General features: G+C 40.5%; 1 protein-coding gene across 2 annotated transcripts in view; it reads left to right on the forward strand.

Annotated features, from left to right (window-relative positions):
* Window positions 1-23,622, forward strand: part of LOC149184059 (glycerophosphodiester phosphodiesterase GDPD4-like) — a 250,566-nt gene that overhangs the window by 18,970 nt on the left and 207,974 nt on the right. The window lies entirely within an intron of this gene.

Consider the following 23,622-nt stretch of genomic DNA (forward strand, 5'->3'; position numbering starts at 1 on the left):
TTTTAGTGATAAGTTTGCATGCAAAATTCAGGTCTAAACTTGAAAAAAGCTCTATGAATGCATGATTAAGACTTTTTGGGGTTTTGTATTTGCTGTAAATACGACATTTTGCTTGGATATGTTTTAATACTCCATTTATTATCATATTCAAAGAAGAAAACACTCATTGGCTCTAATTTTTATGTGACATTGTAAATATCTATTTTCTGGTAGCAATTGGCTTTTAACTTTTAAGGGATAATCAGTGAAAGAAAATGACTTATTCATAGAGAATCCAAACATAAGATAAAGTGAGGAAGAATTACATCAATGTTGAGAATGATAAAAGGTGTGCAATGTGTTTCAAAAAATTTCATGTATTAGCCATCAAAGGTATTTGCATGTGAGGCATCTCTAGTGTGGAGGTGCCATAGAAAACACATTGTAAGATTGCATAGATTGACATCTATAAACTGCACAAAACAAATACTTCAGTGACAAACCATTAATTATTAGGATATCGACAAGCAATTGAAACCTTGATAATTTTTTTTCCTATCCATTAGGTTCTAGTGGCAAGTCTCTTAGTCTAGGAGCATGACACTCAATATTTTCAACCACCAAGTTGTTGGCTTGGTAACTATTGCCTCAAAATCTAGCAGGTCTTGTGAGAGGGATCACAAGATGAGAACTAGACCAAGGGACACGAATGAGGTGGAGGCCTGCTATAACCATAGCACTCCACCCCCTGCTCTTTAGTGGATTTTCACCACAAGGGAGGCTTCTCGGTATTGGTCACCTTATAGGTATTCTAAGGCAATAGTTCAAAGGTGACAATTGGGATAAGCTCAAGAAGGGCACTTAGACTAAGAACAAGGCTCAATCCAACGAAACAAGGAATAGTGTGCTCTCCATGAAATCTATCAAGGGTACTTATAGCATAGGGTTTGAGGAATATGCAACAAGAGTGGCTCAAGAAAAGTCTTGCGGAAAATAAGTTTGATCAACAAAAGGAACCATAAGCCTTCAAAAAGCCTGAAGTTGAAGCCTTAATACTAAATTAGGGTTTCCCGTGGCAAAATTGCCTAGGGTTTGTGATGTGTTAGCCCTAGGGAGGCTATTTCAACCATGGAAAAGGGTAGATTTTGATGCTATGAAGTTCAATCCATATGAAAAGCCTCAAAATAGGCCAACAAATTAGCCCTTGTTGAACTTGACCCTATGCCCTAGCCCTAGTGGGTTGCCTTGAAGGGCCAAAATTGATAGAAAGAAATTAAGCAGAGATGTAATGATGTTTGATCATCTATGTGGAAGCCAGTGCATGCTTCTTGGGTGATGGATTCTAAGGGAAAAATTACTATGGATATATCAAATTATAGAAGGGAGTAAGGGGGGAAAACCCTAGCTATCACTCTATGATGGGATAAAATCAAGAGAAAAGATCTGTAGGAGGTTCTCAACGAATGTTCAAGATTCTTGAATTAAAACATACAATATTTCACAAAAATTACATATAAATATATGCAATTCAACAAGAACATAGAAAAGCTTAGCAAATATATTGCATGCAATAATCATTAAAAGATGTTCAACAAAAATGCTCACAAGATATCCATGAACAATCCTTCATTATCCCAACATGACATCTCCACAAGCAAAAATATCCACAAAGATCACATCTTCACAAGAGTACAAGGTTACAAGAGCTAGGCCGAAATAGTCCACAAGTGATGATGAAATGAAATGAATGAGGTGATCTCTATTTATATGAGGTTTACCTCATCTAATTTTAGCCTATGAAACCTCTGAAAAAGTTTGACGATGAGTAAACATAAAATAATCCTTGGGCTACAAGCCAACCCACTAGCTCAATGTGAAATCATGCCAAAAGGACCCACAGTGTGAGCCATAAGTCTATAAATGATAATGTCATGCCCTTTTAGGGCTTCAAATGCCATGTGATGGTGAGTATAAGGCTAAAGATGTCGCAATGTGTCACGATCATCCATCATTTGGGGATAATCCCTCAAATCCAACCTCAAAGCATAGCTCTGCGGTCCCAGATCTAGTTGTGGTGTCACCATGTCATTTCCATGGGTCTCTAGTGGTCAACACAATGCCTCTCTCTCCATAGTTAGGGCTCCATTAGGTGCAACATGCCCTCCCTAGTCACCTCATGGAAAATCATCCTCATATAAGCTCTGAATCATGGCTTGCCCATCAGGTTGTGTCAAGGCTAGCTTGGGGGCATGCTCTGTCTAGTGGTACAATAGTTTAGAATCCTCTGCACTAGGTCAAAAAGATCAACGTTCTGGGTTCTGAAGGTACTTTGGGTTGTACATGAGCTGCTCAAGTCATCATACTGCCCAACGCTCTGATGTAAGTGGGAAACGCTGCATCTGCTTGTTGATTTTTGGTAGCATCGGATTTTGTCTAGCCATGAAATTTGGTGGAGAGGCTAAGGCACATGAGATCTCAAAGACCCCGAAATCGTTTGGAGAAATTCCACCCGGATGAAGAGATATTAAAATAATTAATATTTTTAAATGGGTTCCTAAGTCTAAACTTAGGAGAATAAAAATATTAATGTGTATTAATATAAAATGGGTGAGAAAGTTCTAAGTGACGAGGATCAAGCCATATCTAATCTTAGCTGTTGATTAGGGACTTAATCTCGGCTGTTGATTCATCAACAAGAAAAGTATAAGAGGAGGCTTGAGGGTCAGTTGGAGACACACCAAGAGAGATCAAGAATTCAATTTTTTGTGGTTGGGTTTGCTAAGGAAATTGAGTTAGAGATCAGTTGCAGTGAGGGGCATTTCAACAAGGGATTTCGATGTAAGGCTGAAGAATACATAGCAGAGAGGCAGTGCAGTGCCGAAAGAGGCAGCACAAGCCCAAGAAGGGTTGACGCAGAGGCTTGAGGAGCCAACGCAGAGGACACAAATGGCCGTAGAGGCTGATGCAGAGGGCTTCAGAGGCAGCGTTGGGAGATTCTGTGGGGCAGGCTGGGAGCTGATCAACATATCCTGAGCCGGGAGAGGGTGATGCAGTTTGAAAGAGGGTGACACAGTTCTAAAGCAGTGTTTGGAGTAGCTTTCGCTGTCAAGCACAAGGAACAGTTAGAGTCACTGTGGGGTTGATCATCCGGTTGCTGATTTGTCGGAATATCTGTCTCTGGAGAGAGGTACAATTGCCAAGGATATTCTCTGAATGGTGAGCCATTTCTGGCACCCTAGTTGTATTTAGAAATCTGCTTGATAATAAAACCCTCATATGTGTTGTACCGGTTTTCTCACATTGGGTTTTTCCAGGGACGATTGTTCAAAAACAACGGTGTCCCTTGTGTGATTGTCTCAGTTTATTTCAGTACATGATCTGTATATCTGTGAAGGCTGCATTTGTGTTTACTTAGATATTTATGAAATTAAATAACTTGTTAATGTAAAGAACAAGTAGGAGATAGTAAACCAGAAATTGCAGTAGGGGTTTTTGATGTGTTAGATTCAGGAATTTTCACTTGGTATTAGAGGTATTGCAGATTAGAGGCGACTGAAGACACCAACTGAGAAAATCTGAGAATTTGCTGTAGAGAAAGCAGCTGTCCCGAGAGACAACGCTGTTTCAGAGCCAGAGATGCAGAAGGAGTGATGCAGAGGCCCACGCAGTGCTTGCGTCAGCACTCTGAGCCAGGTGAAGGTGACGTAGTAGTTGGGAGGAGCCCATGCAGTAGCTGCGTCAGCTGTCTAGGCCAACACAGAGGTAGAGGGAGGGCAGATCAGGCTTACGTAGTGCCAAGTCATCTTTCTTAGCCAGGAAGGATTGACATTGTGGCCAGGAGGAGCCGATCTAGCTCTCACTATGATTGTGTAGGGCTAGAAGGGCTCAGATCCTTCAGTTGCCGGGGCTAAGGAAGTTGTGCAGATTTTGATTTGAGGAGCTGGTGGGACGCTGTTTTTGTGAGTGCAAAACAGTGTCTAAGGAGACTGAACTAAGGTAGAGGGAAGCACTACCTCGACAGGTTTCTAGCCAAGAAATCTAGATCCGGGTTGCAGCGGCAAAGGAGGACTAGAGAGGAGTGATTCAATAGTTGGCTAGAGGATTTCCGAGAGGGAAATCAGGACTCAAAGGGAGTCTAGAGAAGAGGAGCAGAGATGGTAGTAAACAGATTGAGGGATTAGGACAGATTGGATGGGGCTTCCAATTTTGTCATCTGGAAGGTTAGGATCCTGGCAATCCTGGATAAACATCGCATCAAGGACTATGCCTTGAAAATCGTAGCTGTCCCAATTCAACCTTATGCAAATGAGAAGTATGAGGAGGCTGAGGCGAAGGCAAAATGCATGATTCTAGACGGAGTCAAGGATCATGTCATACCACATATTGCTGAGAAGAACACAATAAGGGAGATGTGGCAGACACTGACCACCTTCTACTAGGGCTTTTCTGTGGAGTGGAAGATGTTATTAGAGAATCAATTGCGGTCATATTAGATGCAAAAAGGATAGGAGATAGATCCGTTCCTTCTCAGGTTGCAAGAAATTCGTGACCAACGTACTTCCGTGGTCTCTACACCAGATCCAGAGTTTATGGTCAGGACTGCTTTGAATGCAGTCTCCGAGGACTGGGAGACGTTTGTCTAAAGCATTTTGGGCAGAGCGACTCTCCCCAGTTGGGAGGAGATGTGGGCAGCTCTTCGACATGGAGAGACCAGGAGGTTGACTAAGGCAGGGAGTTCAAATCAAGAAAGAGGAGGAGGATGCAACTCTAGCATCTGCGGGACAACAGGGGGTTTAGAAGAGGAAGAAGAAAGATATCTCCAAGGTCAAGTGCTTCAACTGTTGGGAGTTGGGACATTATGCATCCCAGTGCCCCAAGAAGAAAGGCAAGGGAGAAGCTTCCGACTCAAAGGCAGCTCCAACAAAGGCGGAAAAGGATGTCAAGGCTGATGACGATTGTGCCATGAGTGCTCACGTGCCTCTAGAGAAGAGGTGGGGAGACATAGAGTTGTAGTCGAGAGGACCACATGCAAGGGCATGATCCTTGAGGTGCTCAAACTCTTGGATTACATCCGGCTACGGGAGCCCTTAACGACAATAGCATGATGACAGGTGTCGGGTGGAGCAAGGTGTGATGGAGTGACAAGGCACTGCTAGAGTGCAGAAGCCTGTAGCAGCGCAGTGGAGGTTATAACAGTGCAAGAGGCACAAAGGTGTTTGCAGCAGAGGGAGCACAGGATAACAGCTGAGGTAGCTTCAACATCATGAGGCTTCTAAACTGACTAGGATGTTAGTGTTTGGGTGAAGTCAGTTACTTACTTCTTGGTAACTAAGTTGCAGTGCAACAGTTAGCAGTTGCAATGCTATGGGCAGCATGATGTAGCTTGTTGAGAGGGAGCTACAGTTCAGATGTAGCAGTGGCAGTGGCAGTGTCATGGGCAACATTACAGGAAGCAACAGTGCAGTGGATGTGGGGCAGCAGGCCAAGAATCAACATAGAGGACTGATGCAGAAGATCAGTGTGATGCTTCTATGGTGAAGCATTGTTAGAGCACATTCCTTGCTAAGAGGGAGTGTTGATTTATGGTAGCATCGAATGTGCTCTAGCCATGAAATTTGATGAAGAGGCTAAGACACATGAGATCTCGAAGGCCCAAAAATCGTTTGGAGAAATTCCACCCAGATGAAGAGATATTAAAATAATTAATATTTTTAAATGGGTTCCTAATTCTAAACTTAGGAAAATAAAAATATTAATGTGTATTAATATAAAATGGGTGAGCAAGTTCTAAGCAGTGAAACAGGAATCGCCGATTCTGGCGATTAATCGCGAGTATGACTCGGCTCGGCGGCAAAAAGGTTCGACTTGAAACTCTGCGAGTCAACTCGCGTTGACCGAGTTTGACTCGTGGTCAACGCGAGTTTGACTCGCGATTCTGGCGATTTACGCGACTCTGCGTTTTTTTGGCGAGTCCCGCCAATTTTGCGTCGGGTTTTGGGTTCCGGTTTGTGACAGTGACGCGTTTATAACGTGCGTCGTGAACGGTGATAGCGCTGTTTCATTGAAAGGAGGCAGAGTGAACGGTGATAGCGCTGTTTCAGTGAGCTTGTGTAAGTGGTGAAGCATTTCAACGTGAAGATCAAAGATTGGCAGCGGAAGACCAGAGCAGATAGCGGCAAGGATATTCTGGTAGCACCGTAGCAGTGATTCATAGTCCCGAGTCCGCAGAGTCTTCAGTCGACACCGCCGCAGAGTCCTCAGTTGACAGTGGACACCGCTGTAGAGCCGCAGAGCTGCATTCGACGCCGCAGAGCCTGCGTGAGCCTTCAGCGGCCAGCCTTGACGTAACAAAGAGGTAGCACTTATCTTTTGTTCAGCGAATCAAGATACATTTAGTTTCAAACCAATGAAAAGACGGAATCACAAAACTGGTAATAGCCAATCACTAACGAATTCCAAAATGGATTTGTAATACACATGGGATAAGCCTAGTTCCTATATCATCTACCTGATTCAAATCATCTTCGACTTCTCTTTTCTTTTCTCCATTAACTAATACAGATTTTTGCTCAGTTTGCATGATGTTTAAGCCTCATTCTCTCAGCTTCTATATCCTTGGCACTGATCTTCAACGACTGAAATGTTGGAACAAAACCCATACGTTCATGAACCATTTCTTCATTCTCCCAGTGCTGACAAGGTGACAAGGGATCGTGTGAGTATGCACTGGGCACATATAGAACCCTTGATACATTTTCTTCCCACCACTTCAATTAGAAAAGATGGTCCACTCACCTGTTTTGTCCTCAATGTCTGATTACAAGTATTTAATAGGTTCCCAGGGGAACGTACTGGACCAGCTAGATCAAGAGATGAAAAATGAAATCTGCAGAGACCAAGACTGTATTATTGAATCATAATGTAGTACTGTCATAGTCCACCACCATCTCTCCTAACATTTGAAGCCAACTGGAAGAAACTCAAAATAGAACTCTATAAAGGAAGAACTAGAAGACTTAGACAAAATAATGTGTCGCTGTGACTCTGATTGGTATGATATCATCTGACTGCTAGTATGGAACCAAGACAACCAATGCTATTGGGGTGGTGGAGAAGTGGAGGTGGTCCTCCAAGTTTACACTAATATAGGGTTGGAAATAGTATATCTATCCCAATGCCTCCTAATGCCCCTAGTAGAAGGGAGTGCCATTAAAAATAAGAAAATAAAAGTGATTGACTAATTGGAAGTTGGTCCAAGAAGCACATGTGGATGCAGCTGGAGGATTAGGTACCTGAGCTGAAGGGTATCCTTTAAGACTTGCACCAGACTTTAAAAACCCTCACTGCCAAGATAGATCATCATCAATCTTTTAAAGCCCACGACCAGACAAGAAAAAATATTTATTTCAGGCCCTTTGTTATTAAATTTCAGATGTGATAATCCTTAGAATAATAGTTTCAGATCTGGGGTGTTAGGCCCTTTTGAAAGCTTATGAGTCATGACCAACCTTTAAAATCAATTAAAATTTTAATTAAGTTTTATTTAGATTTGTGAGGAAACTTTAATTAAGGCTTAGGTCTTGAATCTGTCCCGAGGGCCAAAACAATGGCAAGGACATTTATAGAACCTTCCTCAAAAAAATTCGGTATCACAGGCTACAGCCAAAAATTCATTAGATCAGTCACAAAATTAAACTAAAAAAAAAGAAAAACCTTTAAAAATATTGCTTCAGATCTGAAGGTTTTCAGCTCTCCAGGAAGGAGGAAAGAGGTCTCTCAACATTTCTATATGTTCACTGACATCTGTCTTGACTCTTCATTTAATTTTTTAAATTTTTAGTATATTTTAAATTTTTGGATCATTTTTAAATTTGATTTTTTGTTGTCTTTCACAGGAGCCACAAATTAAATAGAAGCCATACTCCAAATCTTAACAGAAGCCAAAAATTAAACACAAGTTCAAAGCAACAACAATGCCGAGAGAGCGGGACTTTGCTTGGGCTTATTGTGACAAGATTCCCGGAAAATCCTTGCTCCTTTGTAAATTTTGCAAAAAGGAATGCAGTGGAGGCATTTATAGATTCAAGTTCCACCTTGCAAAAATACCTGGCCATGATATAGGTATTTGCGGCAAGGTTGACGAGAATGTCCAATACCAAGCAGCCTTGGCCCTTGATATGTTAGAGCAACATAATGCCAAGAAAGCAAAGCAAAATGCTGAAATAGGAAATGTTGGAGTTGATACTTTTTCTGCCACTAGCCCCATGTCACCTCAATCTGTTGAATCCTCAATGTCGTTCCCAAGTTTTCCACACATGCCTCCAAGGCCAAGTCAAACTCAAAGCCATGCCAGTCCTTCAACTCCTTCCTTCAACACTGGAGGTGGAAACATAAACACCTTTTTTGCTCCCCGCACAAAACCCGGTTCCCAACCTACCTTGGATGGCACTGGTTGGAAAAAAATATCTATAGTCAGGCAAGGAAGGCCATTGCTAACTTTTGGTACTATTCTGACATACCTTTCCACTGTGCCAGAAGTCCTTATTGGCAAGCTATGATTGATGCAATTGCTGCTGCAGGTCCAGGGTTCAAAGCCCCTACATCAGAGAGCCTTAGGACAGATATGTTGTTAGAGAGTGTTGAAGATGTCATGCTTGTGCTAGCTGAGTTTTGTTCATCATGGGTAGAAACAGGGTGCACCATCATGAGTGATGTATGGACAGATCAGAGGAATAGAACTTTAATAAATTTCCTTGTATCTTGTCCCGCAGGCACAATGTTTCTCAAGTCAGTGGATGCTTCAGATAAGGTTAAGACTGCCCAACTTATCTGTGAAATGATGGAGGAAGTCGTTCAAGAAGTGGGAGAAGAAAATGTTGTACAAATTGTCACCGATAATGCAGCGAATTATATGGCTGCTGGTAGACTTTTTGAGACGAGGCACCCCACTATTTTTTGGACCTCTTGTGCTGCCCATTGCATAGATTTAATGCTTGAGGACATTGGTAAGCTTCATTGGATACATGAGGTTGTGGAGAAGGCAAAATCCATAACCAAATACCTATACAACCACACTATTGTCCTAAACACTATGAGAATATACACTGAAGGTAAAGAAATTGTTCGACCTCCAGTGACTAGATTTGCAACAAATTTCATATCTTTGCAATCTGTGGTTGAGCAAAAGATAAATCTGAAGAGGATGTCCTTGGGACCTGAGTGGATGGGATCTAAACATTCCAAGACCCCTGAAGTCATCGAAATTGCTGCACTTGTGTTTAATGATGGCTTCTGGAAAGATGCCGAAGAGATTATTGCTGTGACAGAGTCCCTTGTTAGAGTTCTCAGGTACTTTTAGTCTTTTAACTTTTTCATTTTTTAAATTTCATTTCAAGCTTCTTTTTATTTACAATGTTTCATATTTCTTTAAATTTGAATGCTTGAACTTTCAGGATGGTTGATGGTGACAAACCCGCTATGGGTTACATTTATGAGGCGATGGATCTCGCAAAGGAGGCCATCAAAAGAAGATATGGGGATGATGAGACAAAGTATATGCCTCTTTGGGACATTATAGATGCACGTTGGGATAGGCAATTGCATTCCCCCTTACATGCTGCTGGGTACTTCTTAAACCCACAATATTTTTATGATAAGAGCAAATTTAATGAGGATGGGGAGGTTGGCAGAGGACTTATGACATGCATGGAAAGGTGCTTCCCTGATCCAGAACAACAAAGTCGTGTCTTTTCCCAACTACAAGATTATAGGGCACCATCTAAATTGTTTGCCTATACCAGTGCTATAAGACAAAGGTCAAAGATGTTGCCAGGTACCCAGGTTGAAGGCTTCATCAATTCATTAAATTTGTTTAAAATTTATTTTGTATGTTAAATGTTTTATTAAATTTTCTTTTCTTTTTAAGTTTTTACTATTTACTAATTTGGTACTTCTAGTCTTCTACTCACAAACCCTTACCACTTGCTAGGTCTTTGGTGGCAAAACTTTGGTAGTGATACGCCAGATTTGAAGAGATTTGCCATTCGAATCTTAAACCAAGCATGCAGTGCTTCAAGTTGTGAACGCAACTGGAGCATGTTTGAGAAAATACATTCTAAGAAGCGCAACCGATTGACACAAAAACGCTTGAATGACCTTGTATTTGTCCATTACAATCTACGACTTTGCAACAAACAAATACAAGGTGAGATTCGAGAGCTTGAATTTGAAGGTTTCATAATCTAGTTCGTACTTTAAAAGTTTAAAGTTCAAACTTCAAAGTGAAATTTTAATTCACATTTCAATGTCTCATGATAATGACAGGTATGGATCATTCACCAATCGACCTTGAAGAGATAGATTTGCAAGCTACAAATGCGGCAGAATGGGTTCAATTAGATGAGCCTCCTCTTTTCAGCCTTCATGACTTGGAGAACTTTGAGAGTCAAGCAAGCGAAGGAGTGGAAGGAATCGCTTCTAGTTCTCACTCTTAAGAGTCTTAGACTCTTAGTTGCTGATTTTTTTCTGATTAGTATGCAGTTTTTAACTTTTTTGTAAACTTTTAGAAGCATATGCTTCTAAGGACTCAAGACTCAGTGCTTTGGATCATGTGTGGACTCATAACATATATGAGATACTTATTTATTCATGATATTTTGGACATCTATTGATATTATGCATTGTTTGGACATACCTTTACCCAATATTAATGAAAAATGGTTTTTTTAATTCAATATATGTGTATATTTTTTTTAATGAATTTGCCGATTTTTTCCCGATCCGATTAAAACTCTTCGCTCTTTTTCCTCGCCGATTTATTGCCGATTCCGAGTCTGGTAACATTGGTTCTAAGTGACGAGGATCAAGCCAGATCTAATCTTAACCATTGATTAGGGACTTAATCTTAATTGTTGATTCATCAACAGGAAAAGTATAAGAGGAGTTGTTGATTAGGGACTAAATCTCAGCCGCTGATTTGGGACTTAATCTCGACTTTGATTCATCAACAGGAAAAGTATAAGAGGAGGCTTGAGGGTCAGTTGGAGACACACCAAGAGAGATCAAGAATTCGATTTTTTGGGGCTGGATTTGTTGAGGAAATCAAGTTGGGATCAGTTGCAGTGCGGGGTAGTTCTGTTAGGGATTTTGATCCAAAGCTGAAGATTACATAGCAGAGAGGTAGTGAAGTGCCGAAAGAGGTAGCGCAGGCCCAAGAAGGACTGATGCAGAGGCTTGAGGAGCCTGCGTAGAGGACGCAGAGCCAGCGCAGAGGACGTAGAGGGTCGTAGAGGCTGATGCAGAAGCCTTAGAGGACACAGAGGGCTTCAAAGGCAGCGCTAGGAGATTCTGTGGTGTAAGCTGGGCGCTGATCAGCAGAGCTTGAGCCGGGAGAGGGTGATGCAGTTCCAGAGAGGGTGACATAGTTCCAGAGAAGTGCTTGGAGTAGCTTTCGCTGTCCAGCACAAGGAACAGTCATAGTCACTGTAGGGTTGATCATTCGGTTGCTGATTTGCCGAATATCTGTCTCCGGAGAGAGGTACTATTGCCAAAGATATTCTGTGAAGGGTGAGCCATTTCTGGCACCCTTGTTGTATTCATAAATTTGCTTAATAATAAAACCCTCATATATGCTGCACCAGTTTTCTCGCATTGGGTTTTTCCGGGGACGATTGTCCAAAAACAACGGTGTCCCTTATGTGATTGTCTCAATTTATTTTAGTACATGATCTGTATATTTGTGAAGGCTGCATTTGTGTTTACTTCGATATTTATGAAATTAAATAACTTGTTAATGTAAAGAACAAGTAGGAGATAGTAAACCAAAAATTGTAGTAGGGGTTTCTGATGTGTTAGATTCAAGAATTTTCACACTGCTAAGTCATCAACCTATTTGAAAGTCCTAGGTACCTATGGAGTGGGTACCCTCAAAGCCTAGGCTACTGTGGATTATTGGAAATATAGTTGCCATGTTCGATATTTTCATCATGTGAAATTGGATAATTCGAATTTATATTTTCCCTCCTAAAGTTTACCTCAAGTCAGCTTCTGTTTTAACAAGTCATCTAGGCCCCTAAGAGGCACCCATTCGACCCCCTTTGATCACCTCTCCTCATTTGGCATATCGATCTATCTCTCAAGAAGCTCTTTTCCAATGAAGGAAGGAAGGAGGGGGCTGAAATACTCAGGAGACTTGGCAAGTTGTGGATACTCTTATCTCTGGTAAGCTATTATGGGTTTGGTTTTTCTGGGTGTTTTGATGAATTGATCTCTCTCTCTCATAAGGAAAGACTTTTTTGGGTTTTCCCCTTGTGGGTTTTGCCCTGGCCTTAGGACTATTTTTTGTATCTCTTGTCTCATTGTCTCATGGTTATCTTTATTTCTCTTTCATGTTTAATGGTTGATATTTTCTCTGTATAAATGCTTAATGATTTCGAATTAATGTTATGTGTAATTAATTCTAAACTGATCATTGGAAGTAGTTATCACGATGAAGAGAATTAGTCCTAGATTTTGCCCTAGCAATCTCGACATGTATCAGAGCTAGGTTGAAGACAAGGACGAATTTATGGAAAATGAAGAAGGCCGGATTTGCAATGACACTTAATTCCGAACCTGTAATGGCAATTGTGGTAGAGGACTGAATGTCTTCTGAGCGAGCCTTTCTATGGCTCTGTGCATCTTTGTTATACAAGCTACCTTGCGAATCTGGGACACCTATGGAAGTTTACGGACCTAGCTAAGTCACAGTGATTATCCCTATGATATTACTACTCTACAAATGAGAAGATCTGTATTAATGCTCCAAAGCATGATCCGAGTCTGCAATTGATCTGAATAGTTTTCTCTGTGCATATGATGAGAGTCTTGTGGTCTGTGAAATGCAAGTCATTCTTCAAGTGATGTACTAGGCTCATTGAGGTCATTTGAACACTCTTAGGCATGTCTATGCCTAAGGAAATTCGTGAGCTTTTGTGGCACTTATGTGAGCTTCCTGTGGACTTTTGCGATCTTCCTGTGGTTTTGTGCGAGCTTTGTGGCACCATATTCTCTACCTCTCTATGGATTTATGCGAGATTTTGGTCTTCTATGATATGCATGGTATGCGAATTCTCCATGAAAATTGTGGACCTAAGATTCTCAGTGTAAAATTTGCAAACCTGAAGCCACACACACACACACACACACATATTAGTGTTGATAATATCGCCAAAGTATCGGCGATATTAAGAAATATTGTGACATTTTCAGCAAGCCGAAATATTGCCGAGAAAATATCGCATATTTCCGAAATATCGCCCTATTTCAGCAAAATATCGTGCTACGACCTCAAATATCGCCAGGCAGGGGTTGAAGAATCTAGGGCATAGAGAATAATTGAGATTCTTCTTATCATGATAACAATTTGTGAAGTGTTTTTACAATTTTATCTTAGCTTGATCTTCTTGTCATTATTAGTGTGTGTGTTTACTTCATCAAACTGCTACCAAAAACAAAGAGACAAGAACACAAGATGTTTGGCATTCTGCCAAGGCCAAAACCTCTCCCTCTTGGAGAGGAAAACCCGCACAAAATTCTTCTTATAGAGATTCCAATTGACAAATACCAAGACCATGACCCTTGACCCATTTTGCCACTCCAAGACCAAGACACCAATTCTCTTTGACGTCACTACTGAGATCATCATCACCGCTGCACCATTGAGGCCATCACTACTGCATCACTACTTCTCATCATGTCAACGAGGTCTCTTGTCTTCATTGAGATCTTCACTGTGACCTTGATTCTATGTCTTCATTATGAAAATTGTCATGATGACTGTTGCACCATATCTCCATCTGTATTTGATCTTGTAGATCCATTGTGATCCTACAACTGATCTATTTTTTTGGTCTAGGTACTACTTCCCAAACATCATTCGTCATGATGGAGTTGTACTCTTCCACCATGGCATCCACCCATACTTGGTGTTGAACAACTTCCTAAAAGCTAGAGGGTTCTCCATCATGAGCTACCAATGCTTGGTATCTATTTGGTTGTCTACGCTGCCTCTTGTCGGCACTAGGAGCTCCAACAAACTTCTCTACGTCCCTCAGTGTTTGTCACACCTCTCTGCTCGTTCTACCACTGGTGGTGGGATGCTCAACCAATTCTTCCTCCTGATCCTGTTGTTCCGTCCGTTGAGAAGCATTTGCATTTTCTCCCTTTGAGGAAATACTGGTCCTGGTCACTGTACTCGACCTAGGTGTATGCTCTCATGTCTGTCTTTCTTGCTGCCCTTGCTGCTCTTGGACTAATGGAACATCTCATGACTTATCTTCTATAGGCATTTCACGAGATTTCCTGAAAGCTCTATCTTCCATGAACTTTGCATCCCGCCTTACTACAATCTTCTTGCTGCCTGGAATGTAGATTCTATATGCCTTTGAGGTCTCGCTGTATCCTACGAGATACCCCTTCTCTATAGTCTGATCCAGTTTGCTGCGCTTCTCATCTGGAATGTGGCAATAAGCCACGCTTCCAAATATCCTGAGATGACTGACTTCTGGCTTCTTCCTTGTGAATACTCCTTTGGGCGTTCTCTTCCCCAATGCTCTATGAGGAGTTCTATTCTGGATATATACTGCCGTGTTGCAAGCTTCTACCCATAGATACTTAGGTAGATCCTGATCATACAACATGGCTTTGGCTGCCCCAACAATAGTTCGGTTCTTCCGTTCTGCCACTCCATTCTGCTCCGAATTATATGGAGTTGTCCACTCTCTTTTGATGCCCTCCTTTGCATAGAAATCTGTGAAATCTTTGTTTGTATATTCTCCACCATTATTTGAACGCAATACCTTTATCTTTTTCCCTGTCATATTTTCAACAAGAGCCTTAAACTCTTGGAAACAATCAAAGACCTCATCCTTGGTCTTTAAGAAATAGATCCAGTTTTTTCTGGAGCGATCATCGATAAAAGTGACGAAGTATTTGCCACCACTAAGAGCCCTTGTGGACATAGGACCGCAAATATCTGAGTGTATTAATCCTAATACATTCTTTGCTCTACTGTTACTTCTGGAAAAAGATGCTTTAGCGTACTTTCCTAGCACACATCCTTTGCACAAGTCATCATGTTCACTATGTAGGACTAGTACCCTTGTAATAGTCTCTCTGAGCATCCTCAATGCTCCATGGTGTAAGTGCCCCATTTGCCTGTGCCATAATTCATTTCGCTCCTCATCATTATTGTTGCTACCTATCAGTGCCATTGGCGATTCAAGCTGCAACCTATACAACTTGTTGCTTTGAACCCAATTTGCTTTTTCTTCTTCCTGCTTGGATGCTTGGATGCTTAACGTATACTTTCTTCCTGATGAAGTATACATCATATCCCTTGTCCTGTAACTGTGACATTGAAATTAAATTCATTCCTAATCCTGGCACATGCAGAATATTGGTGGCTCAGATGTTGGTCCTTGCCTTTGTCTGAAAAGCTATGGTGCCTCTCCCTATTGGAGTACATTTCGTTATGTTTCCCATAGTTATTTGGAAGTTCATCTGTTCTTTTTGATAGCTCGAGAAATGTTCTCATACTCTAGTCATATGAGTTGAAGCCTCGCTATCAATGTCCCAAACATCCGCTGATGTTGAATTAACTAGGCATGTGAATTCTTCATCTAATCTAGTAGATAAACCTGAGACACTTTGAGTATCCATATTGTGCCAATTTTTGACACTAACCTATCCCAACAACTGATGTAGGAAACACTGTGTCCCACTTGAAATAATCCTCCTTGCTGAATCTCCTGCTACATTGTCCCTTCTACCACTGATAAATTTCGATTGGAAAAGACTTACCTGTCTGTCGCTCTCTCAAAGAGTGTTTTCCCATGAAATCCAATCTCTTTGTTTTGAACTGCGCAATCCTCTGGTAGATTCGAATTTCTGCCTTTGCAGGAATTTCGAATTCCCTTCTTTTCTCAGCACTGGATCCTCCAGCTTCTCTCTTCTGCTTCCCTGTAGCTTCGATACCATGCAAAAATTTCTAAAAAGGAAATCCTACTGCAGTGATTAATATTATTTCTTCTACTTATTACCTCAGAAATAAGTTATCTACTGTATTCATATGACAAATATCGAAACATATTCCATTGCAGCCTTCACAACTAAAACATTGCAGAAAGTAAATGTAAGTAAAATGTTGACACTTATACAAACATAATGACATAGTTATTTTTGGACAATTGTCCTTGGAAAAACCCAATGCGGGAAAACCAATGTAGCAGATGAGGGTTTTATTATTCTTCAACAAAAATCAACATGTACAAATTACACCTAGCAGTATAGAACAAGGCTTTCTGAGAAATATTTACAGATGTTCCTGAACAAGTATCTGACCCGAGAGAGAGGTTCCTCCACCCTCTGCGTCTCTCTGGCTTGCCCAACGTCACTTTCTTTGGCCTCTAGACTGGCCTGCGCAATGCCTGCGTCACTCAAGCCAGCACTGCCTCTCCCAGCGTCAACCTGCCCAGCGCTGTCCCTTCTACTGCTCTGTGTCTTCGTCCTTGTCTCCCTGACTGACGCTGAACCCTCTTTGTCTCTCCTCCATCTGCAAATCTCCTTTTGAATTGATTTTCTCTTGCCGAACTTTGACCATTGAGAAAATCGATTTTACTTGGGAAACTAAGTATCTGCTTGGTGTGTTTTCCAAATGACCTTGAAGCCCCTTCTTATATCTTTCTGTTGGGCAACCAACGACCTAGATTAAATCATAATCAAAGGTTCAGATCGTTTTGGCTTGATCCGTGGTTTTTTCTAGAAGTTTCACCCCTGATTAGATTAATAGCCATTAATATTTTAATTTTCCTAAGTTTAGACTTAGGAACCCCATTAAAAATATTAATTATTTTAATAAAGTCACTTCTGGGTGGAATTTCCCAAAACACTTTCTGGGTTCTTTAGAATACATGTGCTCAAGCCTCCCTGCAAAATTTGAGGCCTAGAGCACATCCGATGTTACCCCAAATCAACATTCCTCAACCAGACAACCTCCTTTCCTACTTCACATGCAACCACGTACTCTGCTTCAGCACTACTCAAAGTAACAGGAACTTGCTTTCTACTCATCCATGAGATCATGGCAGATCCCAAACTAAAGCATCCTTTGGTAGTGCTTCTTCCATTGGTCTCACTGCCACCCCAATCTGAATCTGTGAAGCCAATCAACTTGACTTCCTTGCTATTGTACTTTAGGCAGTGATGTATTGTACCACGAAGATATCTCAATATATGCTTGGCAGCTATCCAGTGATCATGACGAGGCTCCAACTGAAACTGACTGAGGATGTTCACAACAAAACATATATCTGGCCTAGTATTTACCAGATACATCAAAGAACCTACCAACTGACGATAGGAGGTAGGATCCACGAGACTTGAGTCGGAGCTCCTCAACTTCTTGAGATTGGTGATCATAAGAGTAGTCACAGGCTTGGAATCCATCATCCCAAATTTCTGCAACAACTTGATGATGTACTTTCCTTGCCCCAAATATATCTCCCCAAGATTTTGCCATACTTCCAGACCTAGGTAATAGTGCATTAGTCCTAGATCCTTCATCTCAAATTCAACTGCCAACATCTTCTTGCATTCTTGTATTCTTCTCTCCACACCTGTGATGAATAGATCATCCACATACAATAGAATAATGATTGGCTCATTATTCACAACCTTGATGTAGAGATTAGGATCAATGAAACTCTTCACAAACCCAATTCATAGAAGGTATTCATTGATTTTTGCATGCCATGCCCTAGGAGCTTGCTTCAAACCATATAGGGCCTTCTTGAGTCTATAGACATGAGTGTCCCTGCCACTTACCTCAAAACCTTTGGTTTGCTCAATGTATACTTCCTCATCGATGGTCTCATTCAGAAATGTTGTCTTCATGCCCATTTGATGGATGTTCCATCCCATTGTAGCAGCCAACGAAACAAAAGATCTAATGGTAGTATACCTTGCAGTGGGTGCAAACGTTTCTTCATAATCTTTGCCCTCCTTCTGAGAGAAACCCTTGCAACGAATCGAGCCTTGTATTTATCTATGCTTCCATCAACAACGTGTTTGATCTTGTAGATCCATTTTGAGGTGACAACTGATTTGTCACTAGGTCTAGGAACGATTTCCCAAACCCCATTCTTCATGATGGATTGATATTCTTCCTGCATACCTTTCTTCTATACTTGATGAGCAACTTCTTCAAATGTAGATGGTTCTGCTTCAATTAGTCTTGTCATATATGCAACATATCCAGAATATCTCTTTGACCTTTTGCTTTCCCTTAAGGTTCCTTTCGCAGCTCCACACCGTTCATCATCTTCAAGAGTGGCTTTTAACCAATTTGGCCTCTTCCTATGCTTGGTATGAACACAGGTTGAATAGGATCACTTGGTTCTTCTTCTTCCTCTTGAATTGTAGAAGGGTTGTCAGGTTGTACTTCTTCTTCTTCAAAGATGGGTAGATCTTCATCATTGAAATCAATAGGAATATCCTTCAATCTTTTGTAGGGTTGATTCTTATAAAATATAATGTCCATGCTTACTTCAATGTGTCTCCCTTCCTTGATGTAGATTCTATATGCCTTTGAGGAGAGACTATAGCCAATGAAGGTCCCTTTGATGCTTGTAGAATCCAGCTTCTTTCGTTTATCTTTTGGAACATGGATATATGCAGGACTCCCAAAGATTTAGAGATGGTCCACACTTGGCTTCTTTCCTGTGAATGCTTCCTCGGGTGTCATATTATCGAGAATTCTATGAGGACTTCTATTTTGAATATATACGGTTGTCATTGCTGCTTCTCCCCATAGAAACTTTGGCAAGTCTTGATCAAGTAGCATTGTTCGTACACCTTCTTCAATTGTCCTATTCTTTCTTTCGGCCACTCCATTTTGTTTGGGATAGTAGGGAACAATAAGCTCCCTCTTAATTCCTGCTTCTTTACAATATGCAATCAATTCTTTAGAAGTGTATTCCCCACCATTGTTAGATCTCAAAGTTTTTATCTTTCTTTCAGTTAGGGTTTCCACTTCGCATCTAAACTCCTTGAATTTCTCAAATACTTCATCCTTTTTCTTGAGAAGATAGAGCCATGTCTTTCTAGAGTGATCATCAATAAATGTTACATAGTAAAGATGACCTCCAAGTGATTTGTCAGACATGGGCCCACACACATCATAATGTATGAGGTCTAATATTTCTTTAGACCTTGTTTCACTATTTGAAAATGGTTTTCTTGTATGTTTTCCCAAAGAGCATCCCTTGCAAACTCCTTCATGATCTTCTTTGATATCGGGGATGCCATGAACTAGATGTTTAAGAGTAGGAATGACCTTGTAGTGAAGATGACCATATCTTTTATGCCATAGCTCAATAGGAGATATTTCCATATGAACTAGGGCTTGAGGAGGTGGTGTAATGATTCTATACAAACTTCCTTTACGAACTCCAATATCCCTAGCTTTCTCAATACTTAAATCCTTTCCCCAAACCATGACCTTTCCATCAACAAAAGCGACGCTATCCCCTTTATCTTTTAAGCAAGAAATTGAAAGCAAATTCTTTTTCAAACTTGGAACATATAGTATGTTGTTGAGATGTAGTTTTGCTCCATTCTCCAGCTTCAAAGATGTTGATCCCAGGCCTCTAACAACATAGCTTTTGTTGTCTCCCAATTCCACTGCATGGGAAGATGGTTCCTTTGATAGAGTTTGTAGTTGCTTACTTTCCCCTGTCATATGCCTTGATGCTCCACTGTCAATGATCCATGCATTATCATCATTAAGTGATCCTGTAAGTGCAACTAAGAACCCTTGACTTTTGATCTTGTTGAATAAGTAGTAGACAATCTTCTTGATCCATCTTCTTGTAGAAGTGAATCTCATTCTTATCATAGAGGGAGAAATAATTTCCTTCAAGTCAACGAGGTGATCTTCAATCTTCTTCGACCTTAGCTCTGATACCATGTTGAGAAATCAATGTTAGTAGGATTAGGTTAGATTTCTCTTTCTTGATAATTACTTATGAATTATGTTGGCTTCTTTTAGTTATTTGTTATATTATCTTTCATTAAGCAATTACCAAATTATGTGTGCATGAAGATCACAAAAACACAAGACACAAGATGTAGGCACTCTGCCAGGGAAAAACCCCTATCTAGGGGAAAACCCAGTCAAAAATATCTTCCTTCAATAGTTTTCCTTGAGACTCTTCAGCCTAGAAAAAGACCTCCACACTAAGCCGACCTCTCCTTCTTTGATCCAACCTTCGACCTAGTACCAACCAATGTTACCAGACTTGGAATCGGCAATAAATCGGCGAGGCAAAAGAGCGAAGAGTTTTAATCGGATCGAGAAAAAATCGACAAAAAATCGTTGAATTCATTAAATAAAAATATACACATATATTGAATTAAAAAAACCATTTTTCATTAATATTGGGTAAAGGCATGTCCAAACAATGCATAATATCAATAGATGTCCAAAATATCATGAATAAATAAGTATCTCATATATGTTATGAGTCCACACATGATCCAAAGCACTGAGTCTTGAGTCCTTAGAAGCATATGCTTCTAAAAGTTTACAAAAAAGTTAAAAACTGCATACTAATCAGAAAAAAATCAGCAACTAAGAGTCTAAGACTCTTAAGAGTGAGAACTAGAAGCGATTCCTTCCACTCCTTCGCTTGCTTGACTCTCAAAGTTCCCCAAGTCATGAAGGCTTAAAAGAGGAGGCTCATCTAATTAGACCCAGTCTGCCGCATTTGTAGCTTGCAAATCTATCTCTTCAAGGTCGATTGGTGAATGATCCATACCTGTCATTATCATGAGACATTGAAATGTGAATTAAAATTTCACTTTGAAGTTTGAAGTTTGAAGTTTGAACTTTAAAGTACGAACTAGATTATGAAACCTTCAAATTCAAGCTCTCGAATCTCACCTTGTATTTGTTTGTTGCGAAGTCGTAGATTGTAATGGACAAATACAAGGTCATTCAAGCGTTTTTGTGTCAATCGATTGCGCTTCTTAGAATGTATTTTCTCAAACATGCTCCAGTTGCGTTCACAACCTAAAGCACTGCATGCTTGGTTTAAGATTCGAATGGAAGATCTCTTCAAATCTGGCGTATCACTACCAAAGTTTTGCCACCAAAGACCTAGCAAGTGGTAAGGGTTTGTGAGTAGAAGACTAGAAGTACTTAATTAAATAGTGAATACTAAAAACTTAAAAAGAAAAGAAAATTTAATAAAACAATTTAGATGGTGCCCTATAATCTTGTAGTTGGGAAAAGACACGACTTTGTTGTTCTGGATCAGGGAAGCACCTTTCCACGCATGTCATAAGTCCTCTGCCAACCTCCCCATCCTCATTAAATTTGCTCTTATCATAAAAATATTGCGGGTTTAAGAAGTACCCAGCAGCATGTAAGGGGGAATGCAATTGCCTATCCCAACGTGCATCTATAATGTCCCAAAGAGGCATATACTTTGTCTCATCATCCCCATATCTTCTTTTGATGGCCTCCTTTGCGAGATCCATTGCCTCATAAATGTAACCCATAGTGGGTTTGTCACCATCAACCATCCTGAAAGTTCAAGCATCCAAATTTAAAGAAATATGAAACATTGTAAATAAAAAGAAGCTTGAAATGAAATTTAAAAAATGAAAAAGTTAAAAGACTTGAAGTACCTGAGAACTCTAACAAGGGACTCCGTCACAGCGACAATCTCTTCGGCATCTTTCCAGAAGCCATCATTAAACACAAGTGCAACAATTTCGATGCCTTAAGGGGTCTTGGAATGTTTAGATCCCATCCACTCAGGTCCCAAGAACATCCTCTTCAGATTTATCTTTTGCTCAACCACAGATTGCAAAGATATGAAATTTGTTGCAAATCTAGTCACTGCAGGTTGAACAATTTTTTTACCTTGTATATTCTCATAGTGTTTAGGACAATAGTGTGGTTGTATAGGTATTTGGTTATGGATTTTGCCTTCTCACAACCTCATGTATCCAATGAATCTTACCAATGTCCTCAAGCATTAAATCTATGCAATGGGCAGCACAAGAGGTCCAAAAAATAGTGGGGTGCCTCATCTCAAAAAGTCTACCAGCAGCCATATAATTTGCTGCATTATCGGTGACAATTTGTACAACATGTTCTTCTCCCACTTCTTGAACGACTTCCTCCATCATTTCATAGATAAGTTGGGCAGTCTTAACCTTGTCTGAAGCATCCACTGATTTGAGAAACATTGTGCCTGCGGAACAAGATACAAGGAAATTTATTAAAGTTCTATTCCTGTGATTTGTCCATCCATCACTCATGATGGTGCACCCTGTTTCTACCCATGATGAACGAAACTCAGCTAGCACAAGCATGACATCTTCAACACTCTCTAACAACATATCTGTCCTAAGGCTCTCTGATGTAGGGGCTTTGAACCCTGGACCTGCAACAACAATTGCATCAATCATAGCTTGCCAATAAGGACTTCTGGCACAGTGGAAAGGTATGTTAGAATAGTACCAAAAGTTAGCAATGGCCTTCCTTGCCTGACTATAGATATTTTTTTTCCAACCAGTGCCATCCAAGGTAGGTTGGGAACCGGGTTTTGTGCAGGGAGCAAAAAAGGTGTTTATGTTTCCACCTCCAGTGTTGAAGGAAGGAGTTGAAGGACTGGCATGGCTTTGAGTTTGACTTGGCCTTGGAGGCATGTGTGGAAAACTTGGGAATGGCATTGAGGATTCAACAGATTGAGGTGACATGGGGCTAGTGGCAGAAAAAGTATCAACTCTAACAGTTCCTATTTCAGCATTTTGCTTTGCTTTCTTGGCATTATGCTGCTCTAACATATCAAGGGCCAAGGTTGCTTGGTATTTGACATTGTCGTCAACCTTGCCGCAAAGACCTATATCATGGCCAGGTATTTGTGCAAGGTGGAACTTGAATCTATAAATGCCTCCACTACATTCCTTTTTGCAAAATTTACAAAGGAGCATGGATTTTCCGGGAATCTTGTCACAATAAGCCCAAGCAAAGTCCCGCTCTCTCGGCATTGTTGTTGCTTTGAACTTGTGTTTAATTTGTGGCTTCTGTTAAGATTTGGAGTCTGGCTTCTATTTAATTTGTGGCTCCTGTGAAAGACAACAAAAAATCAAATTTAAAAATGATCCAAAAATTTAAAATATGCTAGAAATTTAAAAAATTAAATGAAGACAGATGTCAGTAAAGTTGTAAACATATAGAAATGTTGCCTTTCAATAAAAGCAGAACCCTGTGCTTGGAATCTGGATTATTTCTCTCTCTCTAGTGTACTTGTGCTGGGGTTTATTTTTCTCTGTAGGGCTGCACCTCTTTTGGCTGCCCTACTGTTGTTTAACAGTTAACTCTTTCTTCGGTCATGGATGAGAGCATTAGAATTTAGTAGTTCAAATATAAGGCAGATTCAAGAAGACATGGTCAACATAAGGGCCAGACCATGATTTATGTGAAGATGAAGGGACTTCTGCTGAACATACTGAGTTCCAACTTCCAACTGTCAACCTGAACAGAGAGTGTTTACCTAGGAAAGTAGGGCACCTCCAATCCAGAGAAGGAAT

This window comes from Pinus tabuliformis, chromosome 3_2 (genome assembly GCF_031772625.1).
Source record: "Pinus tabuliformis cultivar Carrire ecotype Pingquan chromosome 3_2, CPIR1, whole genome shotgun sequence".
Classification (NCBI taxonomy): Eukaryota; Viridiplantae; Streptophyta; class Pinopsida; order Pinales; family Pinaceae; genus Pinus; species Pinus tabuliformis.